Source organism: Ciona robusta, chromosome 7 (genome assembly GCF_009617815.1).
Source record: "Ciona robusta chromosome 7, ASM961781v2".
Lineage (NCBI taxonomy): Eukaryota > Metazoa > Chordata > Ascidiacea > Phlebobranchia > Cionidae > Ciona > Ciona robusta.
In genome coordinates, this window is record NC_143241.1 from 2320343 (window position 1) to 2337086 (window position 16744).

Here is a 16744-nt window from a genome sequence, read left to right on the forward strand (position 1 = left end):
ACGAAAAGGCGATCACATTGGCATTAGATAAACACTCTAACGTGCTTCCTCGTTAGTATAGTGGTGAGTATCCCCGCCTGTCACGCGGGAGACCGGGCTTCGATTCCCCGACGGGGAGTGTTTTTGATAGGATATGTCAAAAGGAATCAACCGGGGTTCGATTCCCCGACGGGGAGTGTTTTTGATAGGACGTGACAAAAGGAATCAAACTGTTATCATTTAAAGTAATTTAAATGGCAAAATATGTTTACAATGAATACTAGAAGAGTTTAAACGCAATGGGGGTGTAGCTCAGATGGTAGAGCGCGCGCTTAGCATGCGCGAGGTACCGGGATCGATGCCCGGCACCTCCATGCTCTTTTTTTAGTTAAACACAAGTGCAAATAAACGAAAAGGCGATCACATTGGCATTAGATAAACACTCTAACGTGCTTCCTCGTTAGTATAGTGGTGAGTATCCTCGCCTGTCACGCGGGAGACCGGGGTTCGATTCCCGACGGGGAGTGTTTTGATAGGATATGTCAAAAGGAATCAACCGGGGTTCGATTCCCCGACGGGGAGTGTTTTTGATAGGACGTGACAAAAGGAATCAAACTGTTATCATTTAAAGTAATCTAAATGGCAAAATATGTTTAGAATGAATACTAGAAGAGTTTAAACGCAATGGGGGTGTAGCTCAGATGGTAGAGCGCGCGCTTTAGCATGCGCGAGGTACCGGGATCGATGCCCGGCACCTCCATGCTCTTCTTTTAATTAAACACAAGTGCAAATAAACGAAAAGGCGGTCACATTGGCATTAGATAAACACTCTAACGTGCTTCCTCGTTAGTATAGTGGTGTGTATCCCCGCCTGTCACGCGGGAGACCGGGGTTCGATTCCCCGACGGGGAGTGTTTTTGATAGGATATGTCAAAAGGAATCAACCGGGGTTCGATTCCCCGACGGGGAGTGTTTTTGATAGAACGTGACAAAAGGAATCAAACTGTTATCATTTAAAGTAATCTAAATGGCAAAATATGTTTAGAATAAATACTAGAAGAGTTTAAACGCAATGGGGGTGTAGCTCAGATGGTAGAGCGCGCGCTTAGCATGCGCGAGGAACCGGGATCGATGCCCGGCACCTCCATGCTCTTCTTTTAATTAAACACAAGTGCAAATAAACGAAAAGGCGGTCACATTGGCATTAGATAAACACTCTAACGTGCTTCCTCGTTAGTATAGTGGTGTGTATCCCCGCCTGTCACGCGGGAGACCGGGGTTCGATTCCCCGACGGTGAGTGTTTTGATAGGATGTGACAAAAGGAATCAAACTGTTATCATTTAAAGTAATCTAAATGGCAAAATATGTTTAGAATGAATACTAGAACAGTTTAAACGCAATGGGGGTGTAGCTCAGATGGTAGAGCGCGCGCTTAGCATGCGCGACATGCTCTGGTTTTGATTTAACACAAGAGCAAATAAACGAAAAGGCGATCACATTGGCATTATAGATAAACACTCTAACGTGCTTCCTCGTTAGTATAGTGGTGAGTATCCCCGCCTGTCACGCGGGAGACCGGGGTTCGATTCCCCGACGGGAGTGTTTTTGGATTTCTGTTTCAAAGGAAATTAAACAGTTATTATTTAAAAGTAGTCTAATTAGCAAAATATGTTTAGAATAAATATTAAAATAGCTTAAACGCAATGGGGGGTGTAGCTCAGATGATAAAGCGCGCGCTTAGCATGCGCGATGTACCGGGATCGATGCCCGGCACCTCCATGCCCTTCTTTTAATTAAACACAAGTGCAAATAATAGATAAACACTCTAGCATTAGATAAACACTCTAACGTGCTTCCTCGTTAGTATAGTGGTGAGTATCCCCGCCTGTCACGCGGGAGACCGGGGTTCGATTCCCCGACGGGGAGTGTTTTTGATAGGATGTGTCAAAAGGAATCAAACTGTTATCATTTAAATTAATCTAAATCGCAAAATATGTTTAGAATAAATACTAGAACAGTTTAAACGCAATGGGGGTGTAGCTCAGATGGTAGAGCGCGCGCTTAGCATGCGCGAGGTACCGGGATCGATGCCCGGCACCTCCATGCTCTTTTTTTTAGTTAAACACAAGTGCAAATAAACGAAAAGGCGATCACATTGGCATTAGATAAACACTCTAACGTGCTTCCTCGTTAGTATAGTGGTGAGTATCCCCGCCTGTCACGCGGGAGACCGGGGTTCGATTCCCCGACGGGGAGTGTTTTTGGATTTCCGTTTCAAAGGAAATTAAACAGTTATTATTTAAAAGTAATCTAATTAGCAAAATATGTTTAGAATAAATATTAAAATAGCTTAAACGCAATGGGGGGTGTAGCTCAGATGGTAAAGCGCGCGCTTAGCATGCGCGATGTACCGGGATCGATGCCCGGCACCTCCATGCTCTTCTTTTAATTAAACACAAGTGCAAATAAACGAAAAGGCGATCACATTGGCATTAGATAAACCTTCTAACGTGCTTCCTCGTTAGTATAGTGGTGAGTATCCCCGCCTGTCACGCGGGAGACCGGGCTTCGATTCCCCGACGGGGAGTGTTTTTGATAGGATATGTCAAAAGGAATCAACCGGGGTTCGATTCCCCGACGGGGAGTGTTTTTGATAGGACGTGACAAAAGGAATCAAACTGTTATCATTTAAAGTAATTTAAATGGCAAAATATGTTTACAATGAATACTAGAAGAGTTTAAACGCCAATGGGGGTGTAGCTCAGATGGTAGAGCGCGCGCTTAGCATGCGCGAGGTACCGGGATCGATGCCCGGCACCTCCATGCTCTTTTTTTTAGTTAAACACAGTGCAAATAAACGAAAAGGCGATCACATTGGCATTAGATAAACACTCTAACGTGCTTCCTCGTTAGTATAGTGGTGAGTATCCCGCCTGTCACGCGGGAGACCGGGGTTAGATTCCCCGACGGGGTGTGTGTTTTTGATAGGATATGTCAAAAGGAATCAACCGGGGTTCGATTCCCGACGGGGAGTGTTTTTGATAGGACGTGACAAAAGGAATCAAACTGTTATCATTTAAAGTAATCTAAATGGCAAAATATGTTTAGAATGAATACTAGAAGTTTAAACGCAATGGGGGTGTAGCTCAGATGGTAGAGCGCGCGCTTAGCATGCGCGAGGTACCGGGATCGATGCCCGGCACCTCCATGCTCTTCTTTTAATTAAACACAAGTGCAAATAAACGAAAAGGCGGTCACATTGGCATTAGATAAACACTCTAACGTGCTTCCTCGTTAGTATAGTGGTGTGTATCCCCGCCTGTCACGCGGGAGACCGGGGTTCGATTCCCCGACGGGGAGTGTTTTTGATAGGAATGTCAAAAGGAATCAACCGGGGTTGATTCCCCGACGGGAGTGTTTTTGATAGGATATGTCAAAAGGAATCAACCGGGGTTCGATTCCCCGACGGGGAGTGTTTTTGATAGGATGTGACAAAAGGAATCAAACTGTTATCATTTAAAGTAATCTAAATGGCAAAATATGTTTAGAATGAATACTAGAACAGTTTAAACGCAATGGGGGTGTAGCTCAGATGGTAGAGCGCGCGCTTAGCATGCGCGAGGTACCGGGATCGATGCCCGGCACCTCCATGCTCTTCTTTTAATTAAACACAAGTGCAAATAAACGAAAAGGCGGTCACATTGGCATTAGATAAACACCTAACGTGCTTCCTCGTTAGTATAGTGGTGAGTATCCCCGCCTGTCACGCGGGAGACCGGGGTTCGATTCCCCGACGGGGAGTGTTTTTGATAGATATGTCAAAGGAAAACCGGGGTTCGATTCCCCGACGGGGAGTGTTTTTGATAGGACGTGACAAAAGGAATCAAACTGTTATCATTTAAAGTAATCTAATGGCAAAATATGTTTAGAATAAATACTAAATAGTTTAAACGCAATGGGGGTGTAGCTCAGATGGTAGAGCGCGCTTAGCATGCGCGAGGTACCGGGATCGATGCCCGGCACCTCCATGCTCTTCTTTTAATTAAACACAAGTGCAAATAAACGAAAAGGCGATCACATTGGCATTAGATAAACACTCTAACGTGCTTCCTCGTTAGTATAGTGGTGTGTATCCCCGCCTGTCACGCGGGAGACCGGGGTTCGATTCCCCGACGGGGAGTGTTTTTGATAGGATGTGACAAAAGGAATCAAACTGTTATCATTTAAAGTAATCTAAATGGCAAAATATGTTTAGAATGAATACTAGAACAGTTAAACGCAATGGGGGTGTAGCTCAGATGGTAGAGCGCGCGCTTAGCATGCGCGACATGCTCTGGTTTTGATTTAACACAAGAGCAAATAAACGAAAAGGCGATCACATTGGCATTAGATAAACACTCTAACGTGCTTCCTCGTTAGTATAGTGGTGAGTATCCCCGCCTGTCACGCGGGAGACCGGGGTTCGATTCCCCGACGGGGAGTGTTTTTGGATTTCTGTTTCAAAGGAAATTAAACAGTTATTATTTAAAGTAGTCTAATGCAAAATATGTTTAGAATAAATATTAAAATAGCTTAAACGCAATGGGGGGTGTAGCTCAGATGATAAAGCGCGCGCTTAGCATGCGCGATGTACCGGGATCGATGCCCGGCACCTCCATGCCTTCTTTTAATTAAACACAAGTGCAAATAAACGAGAAGGCGATCACATTGGCATTAGATAAACACTCTAACGTGCTTCCTCGTTAGTGTAGTGTGAGTATCCCGCCTGTCACGCGGGAGACCGGGGTTCGATTCCCCGACGGGGAGTGTTTTTGGAGTTCTGTTTCAAAGGGAATTAAAGAGTTATTATTTAGAAGTAATCTAATTTGCAAAATATGTTTAGAATAAATATTAAAATAGCTTAAACGCAATGGGGGTGTAGCTCAGATGGTAGAGCGCGCGCTTAGCATGCGCGAGGTACCGGGATCGATGCACGGCACCTCCATGCTCTTTTTTTAATTAAACACAAGTGCAAATAAACGAAAAGGCGATCACATTGGCATTAGATAAACACACTAACGTGCTTCCTCGTTAGTATAGTGGTGAGTATCCCGCCTGTCACGCGGGAGGCCGGGGTTCGATTCCCCGACGGGAGTGTTTTTGATAGAATGTGTCAAAAGGAATCAAACTGTTATCATTTAAAAGTAATCTAAATGGCAAAATATGTTTAGAATAAATATTAAAACAGTTTAAACGCAATGGGGGTGTAGCTCAGATGGTAGAGCGCGCGCTTAGCATGCGCGAGGTACCGGGATCGATGCCCGGCACCTCCATGCTCTTCTTTTAATTAAACACAAGTGCAAATAAACGAGAAGGCGATCACATTGGCATTGGATAAACACTCTAACGTGCTTCTTCGTTAGTATAGTGGTGAGTATCCCCGCCTGTCACGCGAGACCGGGGTTCGATTCCCCGACGGGGAGTGTTTTTGAGTTCTGTTTCAAAGGGAATTAAAAGTTATCATTTAAAGTAATCTAATGCAAAATATGTTTAGAATAAATATTAAAATAGTTAAACGCAATGGGGGTGTAGCTCAGATGGTAGAGCGCGCGCTTAGCATGCGCGAGGTACCGGGATCGATGCCCGGCACCTCCATGCTCTTCTTTTAATTAAACACAAGTGCAAATAAACGAAAAGGCGATCACATTGGCATTAGATAAACACTCTAACGTGCTTCCTCGTTAGTATAGTGGTGAGTATCCCGCCTGTCACGCGGGAGACCGGGGTTCGATTCCCCGACGGGGAGTGTTTTTGGGATATGTCAAAGGAATTTCGATTCCCCGACGGGGAGTGTTTTTATAGGATTAAAAGGAATCAAACTGTTATCATTTAAAGTAATCTAAATGGCAAAATATGTTTAGAATGAATACTAGAACAGTTTAAACGCAATGGGGGTGTAGCTCAGATGGTAGAGCGCGCGCTTAGCATGCGCGACATGCTCGGGTTTTGATTTAACACAAGAGCAAATAAACGAAAAGGCGATCACATTGGCATTATAGATAAACACTCTAACGTGCTTCCTCGTTAGTATAGTGGTGAGTATCCCCGCCTGTCACGCGGGAGACCGGGGTTCGATTCCCCGACGGGGAGTGTTTTTGGATTTCTGTTTCAAAGGAAATCAAACAGTTATTATTTAAAAGTAGTCTAATTAGCAAAATATGTTTAGAATAAATATTAAAATAGCTTAAACGCAATGGGGGGTGTAGCTCAGATGGTAAAGCGCGCGCTTAGCATGCGCGAGTACCGGGATCGATGCCCGGCACTCCATGCCCTTCTTTTAATTAAACACAAGTGCAAATAAACGAAAAGGCGATAACATTGGCATTAGATAAACACTCTAACGTGCTTCCTCGTTAGTATAGTGGTGAGTATCCCCGCCTGTCACGCGGGAGACCGGGGTTCGATTCCCCGACGGGGAGTGTTTTTGATAGGATGTGTCAAAAGGAATCAAACTGTTATCATTTAAATTAATCTAAATGGCAAAATATGTTTAGAATAAATACTAGAACAGTTTAAACGCAATGGGGGTGTAGCTCAGATGGTAGAGCGCGCGCTTAGCATGCGCGAGGTACCGGGATCGATGCCCGGCACCTCCATGCTCTTCTTTTAATTAAACACAAGTGCAAATAAACGAAAAGGCGATCACATTGGCATTAGATAAACACTCTAACGTGCTTCCTCGTTAGTATAGTGGTGTGTATCCCCGCCTGTCACGCGGGAGACCGGGTTCGATTCCCGACGGGAGTGTTTTTGGATAGTCAAAAGGAATCAACCGGGGTTCGATTCCCCGACGGGGAGTGTTTTTGATAGGATGTGACAATAGGAATCAAACTGTTTTCATTTAAAGTAATCTAAATGGCAAAATATGTTTAGAATAATACTAGAACAGTTTAAACGCAATGGGGGTGTAGCTCAGATGGTAGAGCGCGCGCTTAGCATGCGCGACATGCTCTGGTTTTGATTTAACACAAGAGCAAATAAACGAAAAGGCGATCACATTGGCATTATAGATAAACACTCTAACGTGCTTCTTCGTTAGTATAGTGGTGAGTATCCCCGCCTGTCACGCGAGACCGGGGTTCGATTCCCCGACGGGGAGTGTTTTTGAGTTCTGTTTCAAAGGGAATCAAAGTTATCATTTAAAGTAATCTAATGCAAAATATGTTTAGAATAAATATTAAAATAGTTAAACGCAATGGGGGTGTAGCTCAGATGGTAGAGCGCGCGCTTAGCATGCGCGAGGTACCGGGATCGATGCCCGGCACCTCCATGCTCTTTTTTTAATTAAACACAAGTGCAAATAAACCAAAGGCGATCACATTGGCATTAGATAAACACTCTAACGTGCTCCTCGTTAGTATAGTGTGAGTATCCCCGCCTGTCACGCGGGAGACCGGGGTTCGATTCCCCGACGGGGAGTGTTTTTGATAGGATATGTCAAAAGGAATCAACTGGGGTTCGATTCCCCGACGGCGAGTGTTTTTGATAGGATGTGACAAAGGGAATCAAACTGTTATCATTTAAAGTAATCTAAATGGCAAAATATGTTTAGAATGAATACTAGAACAGTTTAAACGCAATGGGGGTGTAGCTCAGATGGTAGAGCGCGCGCTTAGCATGCGCGACATGCTCTGGTTTTGATTTAACACAAGAGCAAATAAACGAAAGGCGATCACATTGGCATTAGATAAACACTCTAACGTGCTTCCTCGTTAGTATAGTGGTGAGTATCCCGCCTGTCACGCGGGAGACCGGGTTCGATTCCCCGACGGGGAGTGTTTTGATAGGATATGTCAAAAGGAATCAACCGGGGTTCGATTCCCCGACGGGGAGTGTTTTGATAGGATGTGACAAAAGGAATCAAACTGTTATCATTTAAAGTAATCTAAATGGCAAAATATGTTTAGAATGAATACTAGAAAGTTTAAACGCAATGGGGGTGTAGCTCAGATGGTAGAGCGCGCGCTTAGCATGCGCGAGGTACATCGATGCCCGGCACCTCCATGCTCTTCTTTTAATTAAACACAAGTGCAAATAAACGAAAGGCGATCACATTGGCATTAGATAAACACTCTAACGTGCTTCTCGTTAGTATAGTGGTGAGTATCCCCGCCTGTCACGCGAGACCGGGGTTCGATTCCCGACGGGGAGTGTTTTTGGATTCTGTTTCAAAGGGAATTAAAGAGTTATTATTTAGAAGTAATCTAATTGCAAAATATGTTTAGAATAAATATTAAAATAGCTTAAACGCAATGGGGGTGTAGCTCAGATGGTAGAGCGCGCGCTTAGCATGCGCGAGGTACCGGGATCGATGCCCGGCACCTCCATGCTCTTTTTTTAATTAAACACAAGTGCAAATAAACGAAAAGGCGATCACATTGGCATTAGATAAACACTCTAACGTGCTTCCTCGTTAGTATAGTGGTGAGTATCCCCGCCTGTCACGCGGGAGACCGGGGTTCGATTCCGACGGGGAGTGTTTTTGATAGGATATGTCAAAAGGAATCAAATTTGTTTTTGATAGGACGTGACAAAAGGAATCAAACTGTTATCATTTAAAGTAATCTAAATGGCAAAATATGTTTAGAATAATACTAGAAGAGTTTAAACGCAATGGGGGTGTAGCTCAGATGGTAGAGCGCGCGCTTAGCATGCGCGACATGCTCTGTTTTATTTAACACAAGTGCAAATAAACGAAAGGCGATCACATTGGCATTAGATAAACACTCTAACGTGCTTCCTCGTTAGTATAGTGGTGAGTATCCCCGCCTGTCACGCGGGAGACCGGGGTTCGATTCCCCGACGGGGAGTGTTTTTGATAGGATATGTCAAAAGGAATCAACCGGGGTTCGATTCCCCGACGGGGAGTGTTTTTGATAGGACGTGACAAAAGGAATCAAACTGTTATCATTTAAAGTAATCTAAATGGCAAACTGTTTAGATGAATACTAGATGAGTTAAACGCAATGGGGGTGTAGCTCAGATGGTAGAGCGCGCGCTTAGCATGCGCGAGGTACCGGGATCGATGCCCGGCACCTCCATGCTCTTCTTTTAATTAAACACAAGTGCAAATAAACGAAAAGGCGGTCACATTGGCATTAGATAAACACTCTAACGTGCTTCCTCGTTAGTATAGTGGTGTGTATCCCCGCCTGTCACGCGGAGACCGGGGTTCGATTCCGACGGGGAGTGTTTTTGATAGGATATGTCAAAAGGAATCAACCGGGGTTCGATTCCCGACGGGGAGTTTTTGATAGGACGTGACAAAAGGAATCAAACTGTTATCATTTAAAGTAATCTAAATGGCAAAATATGTTTAGAATAAATACTAGAACAGTTTAAACGCAATGGGGGTGTAGCTCAGATGGTAGAGCGCGCGCTTAGCATGCGCGAGGTACCGGGATCGATGCCCGGCACCTCCATGCTCTTTTTAATTAAACACAAGTGCAAATAAACGAAAAGGCGATCACATTGGCATTAGATAAACACTCTAACGTGCTTCCTCGTTAGTATAGTGGTGTGTATCCCCGCCTGTCACGCGGGAGACCGGGGTTCGATTCCCGACGGGGAGTGTTTTTGATAGGATGTGTCAAAAGGAATCAAACTGTTATCATTTAAATTAATCTAAATGGCAAAATATGTTTAGAATAAATACTAGAACAGTTTAAACGCAATGGGGTGTAGCTCAGATGGTAGGCGCGCGCTTAGCATGCGCGAGGTACCGATCGATGCCCGGCACCTCCATGCTCTTCTTTTAATTAAACACAAGTGCAAATAAACGAAAGGCGATCACATTGGCATTAGATAAACACTCTAACGTGCTTCCTCGTTAGTATAGTGTGAGTATCCCCGCCTGTCACGCGGGAGACCGGGGTCGATTCCCCGACGGGGAGTGTTTTTGATAAAATGTGTCAAAAGGAATCAAACTGTTATCATTTAAAAGTAATCTAAATGGCAAAATATGTTTAGAATAAATATTAAAACAGTTTAAACGCAATGGGGGTGTAGCTCAGATGGTAGAGCGCGCGCTTAGCATGCGCGAGGTACCGGGATCGATGCCCGGCACCTCCATGCTCTTCTTTTAATTAAACACAAGTGCAATAAACGAAAGGCGATCACATTGGCATTAGATAAACACTCTAACGTGCTTCTCGTTAGTATAGTGGTGAGTATCCCCGCCTGTCACGCGAGACCGGGGTTCGATTCCCCGACGGGGAGTGTTTTGGATTCTGTTTCAAAGGAATTAAAAGTTATTATTTAAAGTAATCTAATGCAAAATATGTTTAGAATAATATTAAAATAGCTTAAACGCAATGGGGGTGTAGCTCAGATGGTAGAGCGCGCGCTTAGCATGCGCGAGGTACCGGATCGATGCCCGGCACCTCCATGCTCTTCTTTTAATTAAACACAAGTGCAAATAACGAAAAGGCGATCACATTGGCATTAGATAAACACTCTAACGTGCTTCCTCGTTAGTATAGTGGTGAGTATCCCGCCTGTCACGCGGGAGACCGGGGTTCGATTCCCCGACGGGAGTGTTTTTGATAGGATATGTCACAAGGAATCAACCGGGGTTCGATTCCCCGACGGGGAGTGTTTTTGATAGGATGTGACAAAAGGAATCAAACTGTTATCATTTAAAGTAATCTAAATGGCAAAATATGTTTAGAATGAATACTAGAACAGTTTAAACGCAATGGGGGTGTAGCTCAGATGGTAGAGCGCGCGCTTAGCATGCGCGACATGCTCTGGTTTTGATTTAACACAAGAGCAAATAAACGAAAAGGCGATCACATTGGCATTATAGATAAACACTCTAACGTGCTTCCTCGTTAGTATAGTGGTGAGTATCCCCGCCTGTCACGCGGGAGACCGGGGTTCGATTCCCCGACGGGGAGTGTTTTTGGATTTCTGTTTCAAAGGAAATTAAACAGTTATTATTTAAAAGTAGTCTAATTAGCAAAATATGTTTAGAATAAATATTAAAATAGCTTAAACGCAATGGGGGGTGTAGCTCAGATGGTAAAGCGCGCGCTTAGCATGCGCGATGTACCGGGATCGATGCCCGGCACCTCCATGCCCTTCTTTTAATTAAACACAAGTGCAAATAAACGAAAAGGCGATAACATTGGCATTAGATAAACACTCTAACGTGCTTCCTCGTTAGTATAGTGGTGAGTATCCCCGCCTGTCACGCGGGAGACCGGGGTTCGATTCCCCGACGGGGAGTGTTTTTGATAGGATGTGTCAAAAGGAATCAAACTGTTATCATTTAAATTAATCTAAATGGCAAAATATGTTTAGAATAAATACTAGAACAGTTTAAACGCAATGGGGGTGTAGCTCAGATGGTAGAGCGCGCGCTTAGCATGCGCGAGGTACCGGGATCGATGCCCGGCACCTCCATGCTCTTCTTTTAATTAAACACAAGTGCAAATAAACGAGAAGGCGATCACATTGGCATTAGATAAACACTCTAACGTGCTTCCTCGTTAGTATAGTGGTGAGTATCCCCGCCTGTCACGCGGGAGACCGGGGTTCGATTCCCCGACGGGGAGTGTTTTTGATAGGATATGTCAAAAGGAATCAACCGGGGTTCGATTCCCGACGGGGAGTGTTTTTGATAGGACGTGACAAAAGGAATCAAACTGTTATCATTTAAAGTAATCTAAATGGCAAAATATGTTTAGAATGAATACTAGAAGAGTTTAAGCGCAATGGGGGTGTAGCTCAGATGGTAGAGCGCGCGCTTAGCATGCGCGAGGTACCGGGATCGATGCCCGGCACCTCCATGCTCTTCTTTTAATTAAACACAAGTGCAAATAAACGAAAAGGCGGTCACATTGGCATTAGATAAACACTCTAACGTGCTTCCTCGTTAGTATAGTGGTGTGTATCCCCGCCTGTCTCGCGGGAGACCGGGGTTCGATTCTCCGACGGGGAGTGTTTTTGATAGGATATGTCAAAAGGAATCAACCGGGGTTCGATTCCCCGACGGGGAGTGTTTTTGATAGGATGTGACAAAAGGAATCAAACTGTTATCATTTAAAGTAATCTAAATGGCAAAATATGTTTAGGATGAATACTAGAACAGTTTAAACGCAATGGGGGTGTAGCTCAGATGGTAGAGCGCGCTTAGCATGCGCGACATGCTCTGGTTTTGATTTAACACAAGAGCAAATAAACGAAAAGGCGATCACATTGGCATTATAGATAAACACTCTAACGTGCTTCTTCGTTAGTATAGTGGTGAGTATCCCCGGCTGTCACGCTCGAGACCGGGGTTCGATTCCCCGACGGGGAGTGTTTTTGGAGTTCTGTTTCAAAGGAATTAAAGAGTTATTATTTAGAAGTATCTAATTGCAAAATATGTTTAGAATAAATATTAAAATAGCTTAAACGCAATGGGGGTGTAGCTCAGATGGTAGAGCGCCGCTTAGCATGTGCGAGGTACCGGGATCGATGCCCGCACCTCCATGTTCTTTTTTTTAATTAGGATATGTCAAAAGGAATCAACTGGGGTTCGATTCCCCGACGGCGAGTGTTTTTGATAGGATGTGACAAAGGGAATCAAACTGTTATCATTTAAAGTAATCTAAATGGCAAAATATGTTTAGAATGAATACTAGAACAGTTTAAACGCAATGGGGGTGTAGCTCAGATGGTAGAGCGCGCGCTTAGCATGCGCGACATGCTCTGGTTTTGATTTAACACAAGAGCAAATAAACGAAAAGGCGATCACATTGGCATTATAGATAAACACTCTAACGTGCTTCTTCGTTAGTATAGTGGTGAGTATCCCCGCCTGTCACGCTCGAGACCGGGGTTCGATTCCCCGACGGGGAGTGTTTTTGGAGTTATGTTTCAAAGGGAATTAAAGAGTTATTATTTAGAAGTAATCTAATTTGCAAAATATGTTTAGAATAAATATTAAAATAGCTTAAACGCAATGGGGGGTGTAGCTCAGATGGTAGAGCGCGCGCTTAGCATGCGCGAGGTACCGGGATCGATGCCCGGCACCTCCATGCTCTTCTTTTAATTAAACACAAGTGCAAATAAACGAAAAGGCGATCACATTGGCATTAGATAAACACTCTAACGTGCTTCCTCGTTAGTATAGTGGTGAGTATCCCCGCCTGTCACGCGGGAGACCGGGGTTCGATTCCCCGACGGGGAGTGTTTTTGGGATGTTCAAAAGGAATTAAACAGTTATTATTTAAAAGTAATTTAGGCAAAATATGTTTAGAATAAATATAAAAGTTTAAACGCAATGGGGGTGTAGCTCAGATGGTAGAGCGCGCGCTTAGCATGCGCGAGGTACCGGGATCGATGCCCGGCACCTCCATGCTCTTCTTTTAATTAAACACAAGTGCAAATAAACGAAAAGGCGATCACATTGGCATTAGATAAACACTCTAACGTGCTTCCTCGTTAGTATAGTGGTGAGTATCCCCGCCTGTCACGCGGGAGACCGGGGTTCGATTCCCCGACGGGGAGTGTTTTTGATAGGATATGTCAAAAGGAATCAACCGGGGTTCGATTCCCCGACGGGGAGTGTTTTTGATAGGACGTGACAAAAGGAATCAAACTGTTATCATTTAAAGTAATTTAAATGGCAAAATATGTTTAGAATGAATACTAGAAGAGTTTAAACGCAATGGGGGTGTAGCTCAGATGGTAGAGCGCGCGCTTAGCATGCGCGAGGTACCGGGATCGATGCCCGGCACCTCCATGCTCTTTTTTAATTAAACACAAGTGCAAATAAACGAAAAGGCGATCACATTGGCATTAGATAAACACTCTAACGTGCTTCCTCGTTAGTATAGTGGTGAGTATCCCCGCCTGTCACGCGGGAGACCGGGGTTCGATTCCCCGACGGGGAGTGTTTTTGATAGGATATGTCAAAAGGAATCAACCGGGGTTCGATTACGGGGAGTGTTTTTGATAGGAACAAAAGGAATCAAACTGTTATCATTTAAAGTAATCTAAATGGCAAAATATGTTTAGAATGAATACTAGAAGAGTTTAAACGCAATGGGGGTGTAGCTCAGATGGTAGAGCGCGCGCTTAGCATGCGCGACATGATGCTCCATGCTCTTTGATTTAACACAAGTGCAAATAAACGAAAAGGCGATCACATTGGCATTAGATAAACACTCTAACGTGCTTCCTCGTTAGTATAGTGGTGAGTATCCCCGCCTGTCACGCGGGAGACCGGGGTTCGATTCCCCGACGGGGAGTGTTTTTAGGATTGTCTGTTTTCAAAAATAAACAGTTATCATTTAAAGTAATCTAAATGGCAAAATATGTTTAGAATAAATATAAAAAGTTTAAACGCAATGGGGGTGTAGCTCAGATGGTAAAGCGCGCGCTTAGCATGCGCGACATGCTCTGCTTTTTTTAAACACAAGTGCAAATAAACGAAAAGGCGATCACATTGGCATTAGATAAACACTCTAACGTGCTTCCTCGTTAGTATAGTGGTGAGTATCCCCGCCTGTCACGCGGAGACCGGGGTTCGATTCCCCGACGGGGAGTGTTTTTGATTTCTGTTCAAAGGAAATTAAACTGTTATTATTTAAAAGTAATCTAATTAGCAAAATATGTTTAGAATAAATATTAAAATAGTTTAAACGCAATGGGGGTGTAGCTCAGATGGTAGAGCGCGCGCTTAGCATGCGCGAGGTACCGGGATCGATGCCCGGCACCTCCATGCTCTTTTTTTAATTAAACACAAGTGCAAATAAACGAAAACATTTGGCATTAGATAAACACTCTAACGTGCTTCCTCGTTAGTATAGTGGTGAGTATCCCCGCCTGTCACGCGGGAGACCGGGGTTCGATTCCCCGACGGGGAGTGTTTTTGATAGGATGTGTCAAAGGAAATTAAACTGTTATCATTTAAAGTAATCTAAATGCAAAATATGTTTAGAATAAATACTTAGAAAGTTTAAACGCAATGGGGGTGTAGCTCAGATGGTAGAAGCGCGCGCTTAGCATGCGCGAGGTACCGGGATCGATGCCCGGCACCTCCATGCTCTTCTTTTAATTAAACACAAGTGCAAATAAACGAAAAGGCGATCACATTGGCATTAGATAAACACTCTAACGTGCTTCCTCGTTAGTATAGTGGTGAGTATCCCCGCCTGTCACGCGGGAGACCGGGGTTCGATTCCCCGACGGGGAGTGTTTTTGGATTGTCAAAGGAATTAAACAGTTATATTTAAAGTAATCTAATGCAAAATATGTTTAGAATAAATATAAAAGTTTAAACGCAATGGGGGTGTAGCTCAGATGGTAGAGCGCGCGCTTAGCATGCGCGAGGTACCGGGATCGATGCCGGCACCTCCATGCTCTTTTTTTAATTAAACACAAGTGCAAATAAACGAAAAGGCGATCACATTGGCATTAGATAAACACTCTAACGTGCTTCCTCGTTAGTATAGTGGTGAGTATCCCCGCCTGTCACGCGGGAGACCGGGGTTCGATTCCCCGACGGGGAGTGTTTTTGATAGGATATGTCAAAAGGAATCAACCGGGGTTCGATTCCCCGACGGGAGTGTTTTTGATAGGATGTGACAAAAGGAATCAAACTGTTATCATTTAAAGTAATCTAAATGGCAAAATATGTTTAGAATGAATACTAGAACAGTTTTAAACGCAATGGGGGTGTAGCTCAGATGGTAGAGCGCGCGCTTAGCATGCGCGACATGATCTGGTTTTGATTTAACACAAGTGCAAATAAACGAAAAGGCGGTCACATTGGCATTAGATAAACACTCTAACGTGCTTCCTCGTTAGTATAGTGGTGAGTATCCCCGCCTGTCACGCGGGAGACCGGGGTTCGATTCCCCGACGGGGAGTGTTTTTGATTGTCAAAGGAATTAACAGTTATTATTTAAAAGTAACTAATTAGCAAAATATGTTTAGAATAAATATTAGAAAGTTTAAACGCAATGGGGGTGTAGCTCAGATGGTAGAGCGCGCGCTTAGCATGCGCGACCGGGATCGATGCCCGGCACCTCCATGCTCTTCTTTTAATTAAACACAAGTGCAAATAAACGAAAAGGCGATCACATTGGCATTAGATAAACACTCTAACGTGCTTCCTCGTTAGTATAGTGGTGAGTATCCCCGCCTGTCACGCGGGAGACCGGGGTTCGATTCCCCGACGGGGAGTGTTTTTGATAGGATATGTTTGTTTAAACGCAATGGGGGGTGTAGCTCAGATGGTAGAGCGCGCGCTTAGCATGCGCGAGGTACCGGGATCGATGCCCGGCACCTCCATGCTCTTCTTTTAATTAAACACAAGTGCAAATAAACGAAAAGGCGATCACATTGGCATTAGATAAACACTCTAACGTGCTTCCTCGTTAGTATAGTGGTGAGTATCCCCGCCTGTCACGCGGGAGACCGGGGTTCGATTCCCCGACGGGGAGTGTTTTGTGATGTCAAAAGGAACCGGGGTTCGATTCCCCGACGGAGTGTTTTTGGGAGACAAAAGGAATCAAACTGTTATCATTTAAAGTAATTTAAATGGCAAAATATGTTTAGAATGAATACTAGAACAGTTTAAACGCAATGGGGGTGTAGCTCAGATGGTAGAGCGCGCGCTTAGCATGCGCGAGGTACCGGGATCGATGCACCTCCATGCTCTTTTTTTTTTAAACACAAGTGCAAATAAACGAAAAGGCGATCACATTGGCATTAGATAAACACTCTAAC

The 16744-nt window shown here is 44.2% G+C and overlaps 41 non-coding genes across 41 annotated transcripts; all 41 read left to right on the forward strand.

Moving 5' to 3' along the window:
- Positions 1–280: 280 nt before the first annotated feature.
- Trnaa-agc (transfer RNA alanine (anticodon AGC)) lies at positions 281–353 on the forward strand. Its single transcript has one exon. It is a non-coding gene; the product is annotated as a tRNA-Ala (tRNA).
- Positions 354–1053: 700 nt separating this feature from the next.
- Positions 1054–1126, forward strand: Trnaa-agc (transfer RNA alanine (anticodon AGC)). Its single transcript has one exon. It is a non-coding gene; the product is annotated as a tRNA-Ala (tRNA).
- Positions 1127–1834: 708 nt separating this feature from the next.
- Trnad-guc (transfer RNA aspartic acid (anticodon GUC)) lies at positions 1835–1906 on the forward strand. The gene has a single exon. It is a non-coding gene; the product is annotated as a tRNA-Asp (tRNA).
- A 104-nt stretch (positions 1907–2010) lies between these two features.
- On the forward strand, positions 2011–2083 carry Trnaa-agc (transfer RNA alanine (anticodon AGC)). The gene has a single exon. It is a non-coding gene; the product is annotated as a tRNA-Ala (tRNA).
- An 81-nt stretch (positions 2084–2164) lies between these two features.
- On the forward strand, positions 2165–2236 carry Trnad-guc (transfer RNA aspartic acid (anticodon GUC)). The gene has a single exon. It is a non-coding gene; the product is annotated as a tRNA-Asp (tRNA).
- A 494-nt stretch (positions 2237–2730) lies between these two features.
- On the forward strand, positions 2731–2803 carry Trnaa-agc (transfer RNA alanine (anticodon AGC)). The gene has a single exon. It is a non-coding gene; the product is annotated as a tRNA-Ala (tRNA).
- Positions 2804–3115: 312 nt separating this feature from the next.
- Positions 3116–3188, forward strand: Trnaa-agc (transfer RNA alanine (anticodon AGC)). Its single transcript has one exon. It is a non-coding gene; the product is annotated as a tRNA-Ala (tRNA).
- A 369-nt stretch (positions 3189–3557) lies between these two features.
- Trnaa-agc (transfer RNA alanine (anticodon AGC)) lies at positions 3558–3630 on the forward strand. Its single transcript has one exon. It is a non-coding gene; the product is annotated as a tRNA-Ala (tRNA).
- A 79-nt stretch (positions 3631–3709) lies between these two features.
- Positions 3710–3781, forward strand: Trnad-guc (transfer RNA aspartic acid (anticodon GUC)). The gene has a single exon. It is a non-coding gene; the product is annotated as a tRNA-Asp (tRNA).
- Positions 3782–4389: 608 nt separating this feature from the next.
- Positions 4390–4461, forward strand: Trnad-guc (transfer RNA aspartic acid (anticodon GUC)). The gene has a single exon. It is a non-coding gene; the product is annotated as a tRNA-Asp (tRNA).
- Positions 4462–5219: 758 nt separating this feature from the next.
- Trnaa-agc (transfer RNA alanine (anticodon AGC)) lies at positions 5220–5292 on the forward strand. The gene has a single exon. It is a non-coding gene; the product is annotated as a tRNA-Ala (tRNA).
- A 249-nt stretch (positions 5293–5541) lies between these two features.
- Trnaa-agc (transfer RNA alanine (anticodon AGC)) lies at positions 5542–5614 on the forward strand. Its single transcript has one exon. It is a non-coding gene; the product is annotated as a tRNA-Ala (tRNA).
- A 423-nt stretch (positions 5615–6037) lies between these two features.
- On the forward strand, positions 6038–6109 carry Trnad-guc (transfer RNA aspartic acid (anticodon GUC)). The gene has a single exon. It is a non-coding gene; the product is annotated as a tRNA-Asp (tRNA).
- Positions 6110–6366: 257 nt separating this feature from the next.
- On the forward strand, positions 6367–6438 carry Trnad-guc (transfer RNA aspartic acid (anticodon GUC)). The gene has a single exon. It is a non-coding gene; the product is annotated as a tRNA-Asp (tRNA).
- A 104-nt stretch (positions 6439–6542) lies between these two features.
- Positions 6543–6615, forward strand: Trnaa-agc (transfer RNA alanine (anticodon AGC)). The gene has a single exon. It is a non-coding gene; the product is annotated as a tRNA-Ala (tRNA).
- A 601-nt stretch (positions 6616–7216) lies between these two features.
- On the forward strand, positions 7217–7289 carry Trnaa-agc (transfer RNA alanine (anticodon AGC)). The gene has a single exon. It is a non-coding gene; the product is annotated as a tRNA-Ala (tRNA).
- Positions 7290–8273: 984 nt separating this feature from the next.
- Trnaa-agc (transfer RNA alanine (anticodon AGC)) lies at positions 8274–8346 on the forward strand. Its single transcript has one exon. It is a non-coding gene; the product is annotated as a tRNA-Ala (tRNA).
- A 411-nt stretch (positions 8347–8757) lies between these two features.
- Trnad-guc (transfer RNA aspartic acid (anticodon GUC)) lies at positions 8758–8829 on the forward strand. Its single transcript has one exon. It is a non-coding gene; the product is annotated as a tRNA-Asp (tRNA).
- Positions 8830–8987: 158 nt separating this feature from the next.
- Trnaa-agc (transfer RNA alanine (anticodon AGC)) lies at positions 8988–9060 on the forward strand. The gene has a single exon. It is a non-coding gene; the product is annotated as a tRNA-Ala (tRNA).
- A 308-nt stretch (positions 9061–9368) lies between these two features.
- On the forward strand, positions 9369–9441 carry Trnaa-agc (transfer RNA alanine (anticodon AGC)). The gene has a single exon. It is a non-coding gene; the product is annotated as a tRNA-Ala (tRNA).
- A 576-nt stretch (positions 9442–10017) lies between these two features.
- On the forward strand, positions 10018–10090 carry Trnaa-agc (transfer RNA alanine (anticodon AGC)). Its single transcript has one exon. It is a non-coding gene; the product is annotated as a tRNA-Ala (tRNA).
- A 755-nt stretch (positions 10091–10845) lies between these two features.
- On the forward strand, positions 10846–10917 carry Trnad-guc (transfer RNA aspartic acid (anticodon GUC)). The gene has a single exon. It is a non-coding gene; the product is annotated as a tRNA-Asp (tRNA).
- Positions 10918–11176: 259 nt separating this feature from the next.
- On the forward strand, positions 11177–11248 carry Trnad-guc (transfer RNA aspartic acid (anticodon GUC)). The gene has a single exon. It is a non-coding gene; the product is annotated as a tRNA-Asp (tRNA).
- A 104-nt stretch (positions 11249–11352) lies between these two features.
- On the forward strand, positions 11353–11425 carry Trnaa-agc (transfer RNA alanine (anticodon AGC)). Its single transcript has one exon. It is a non-coding gene; the product is annotated as a tRNA-Ala (tRNA).
- Positions 11426–11505: 80 nt separating this feature from the next.
- Positions 11506–11577, forward strand: Trnad-guc (transfer RNA aspartic acid (anticodon GUC)). Its single transcript has one exon. It is a non-coding gene; the product is annotated as a tRNA-Asp (tRNA).
- A 161-nt stretch (positions 11578–11738) lies between these two features.
- Positions 11739–11811, forward strand: Trnaa-agc (transfer RNA alanine (anticodon AGC)). The gene has a single exon. It is a non-coding gene; the product is annotated as a tRNA-Ala (tRNA).
- Positions 11812–12971: 1160 nt separating this feature from the next.
- Positions 12972–13044, forward strand: Trnaa-agc (transfer RNA alanine (anticodon AGC)). Its single transcript has one exon. It is a non-coding gene; the product is annotated as a tRNA-Ala (tRNA).
- An 80-nt stretch (positions 13045–13124) lies between these two features.
- On the forward strand, positions 13125–13196 carry Trnad-guc (transfer RNA aspartic acid (anticodon GUC)). Its single transcript has one exon. It is a non-coding gene; the product is annotated as a tRNA-Asp (tRNA).
- Positions 13197–13291: 95 nt separating this feature from the next.
- On the forward strand, positions 13292–13364 carry Trnaa-agc (transfer RNA alanine (anticodon AGC)). Its single transcript has one exon. It is a non-coding gene; the product is annotated as a tRNA-Ala (tRNA).
- Positions 13365–13444: 80 nt separating this feature from the next.
- On the forward strand, positions 13445–13516 carry Trnad-guc (transfer RNA aspartic acid (anticodon GUC)). The gene has a single exon. It is a non-coding gene; the product is annotated as a tRNA-Asp (tRNA).
- A 162-nt stretch (positions 13517–13678) lies between these two features.
- Trnaa-agc (transfer RNA alanine (anticodon AGC)) lies at positions 13679–13751 on the forward strand. The gene has a single exon. It is a non-coding gene; the product is annotated as a tRNA-Ala (tRNA).
- Positions 13752–13830: 79 nt separating this feature from the next.
- Positions 13831–13902, forward strand: Trnad-guc (transfer RNA aspartic acid (anticodon GUC)). The gene has a single exon. It is a non-coding gene; the product is annotated as a tRNA-Asp (tRNA).
- A 285-nt stretch (positions 13903–14187) lies between these two features.
- Positions 14188–14259, forward strand: Trnad-guc (transfer RNA aspartic acid (anticodon GUC)). Its single transcript has one exon. It is a non-coding gene; the product is annotated as a tRNA-Asp (tRNA).
- Positions 14260–14659: 400 nt separating this feature from the next.
- Trnaa-agc (transfer RNA alanine (anticodon AGC)) lies at positions 14660–14732 on the forward strand. Its single transcript has one exon. It is a non-coding gene; the product is annotated as a tRNA-Ala (tRNA).
- Positions 14733–14805: 73 nt separating this feature from the next.
- Positions 14806–14877, forward strand: Trnad-guc (transfer RNA aspartic acid (anticodon GUC)). Its single transcript has one exon. It is a non-coding gene; the product is annotated as a tRNA-Asp (tRNA).
- A 257-nt stretch (positions 14878–15134) lies between these two features.
- Positions 15135–15206, forward strand: Trnad-guc (transfer RNA aspartic acid (anticodon GUC)). Its single transcript has one exon. It is a non-coding gene; the product is annotated as a tRNA-Asp (tRNA).
- A 244-nt stretch (positions 15207–15450) lies between these two features.
- Positions 15451–15522, forward strand: Trnad-guc (transfer RNA aspartic acid (anticodon GUC)). The gene has a single exon. It is a non-coding gene; the product is annotated as a tRNA-Asp (tRNA).
- Positions 15523–15810: 288 nt separating this feature from the next.
- On the forward strand, positions 15811–15882 carry Trnad-guc (transfer RNA aspartic acid (anticodon GUC)). The gene has a single exon. It is a non-coding gene; the product is annotated as a tRNA-Asp (tRNA).
- A 244-nt stretch (positions 15883–16126) lies between these two features.
- Trnad-guc (transfer RNA aspartic acid (anticodon GUC)) lies at positions 16127–16198 on the forward strand. The gene has a single exon. It is a non-coding gene; the product is annotated as a tRNA-Asp (tRNA).
- Positions 16199–16233: 35 nt separating this feature from the next.
- Trnaa-agc (transfer RNA alanine (anticodon AGC)) lies at positions 16234–16306 on the forward strand. Its single transcript has one exon. It is a non-coding gene; the product is annotated as a tRNA-Ala (tRNA).
- Positions 16307–16386: 80 nt separating this feature from the next.
- On the forward strand, positions 16387–16458 carry Trnad-guc (transfer RNA aspartic acid (anticodon GUC)). Its single transcript has one exon. It is a non-coding gene; the product is annotated as a tRNA-Asp (tRNA).
- Positions 16459–16744: the final 286 nt, after the last annotated feature.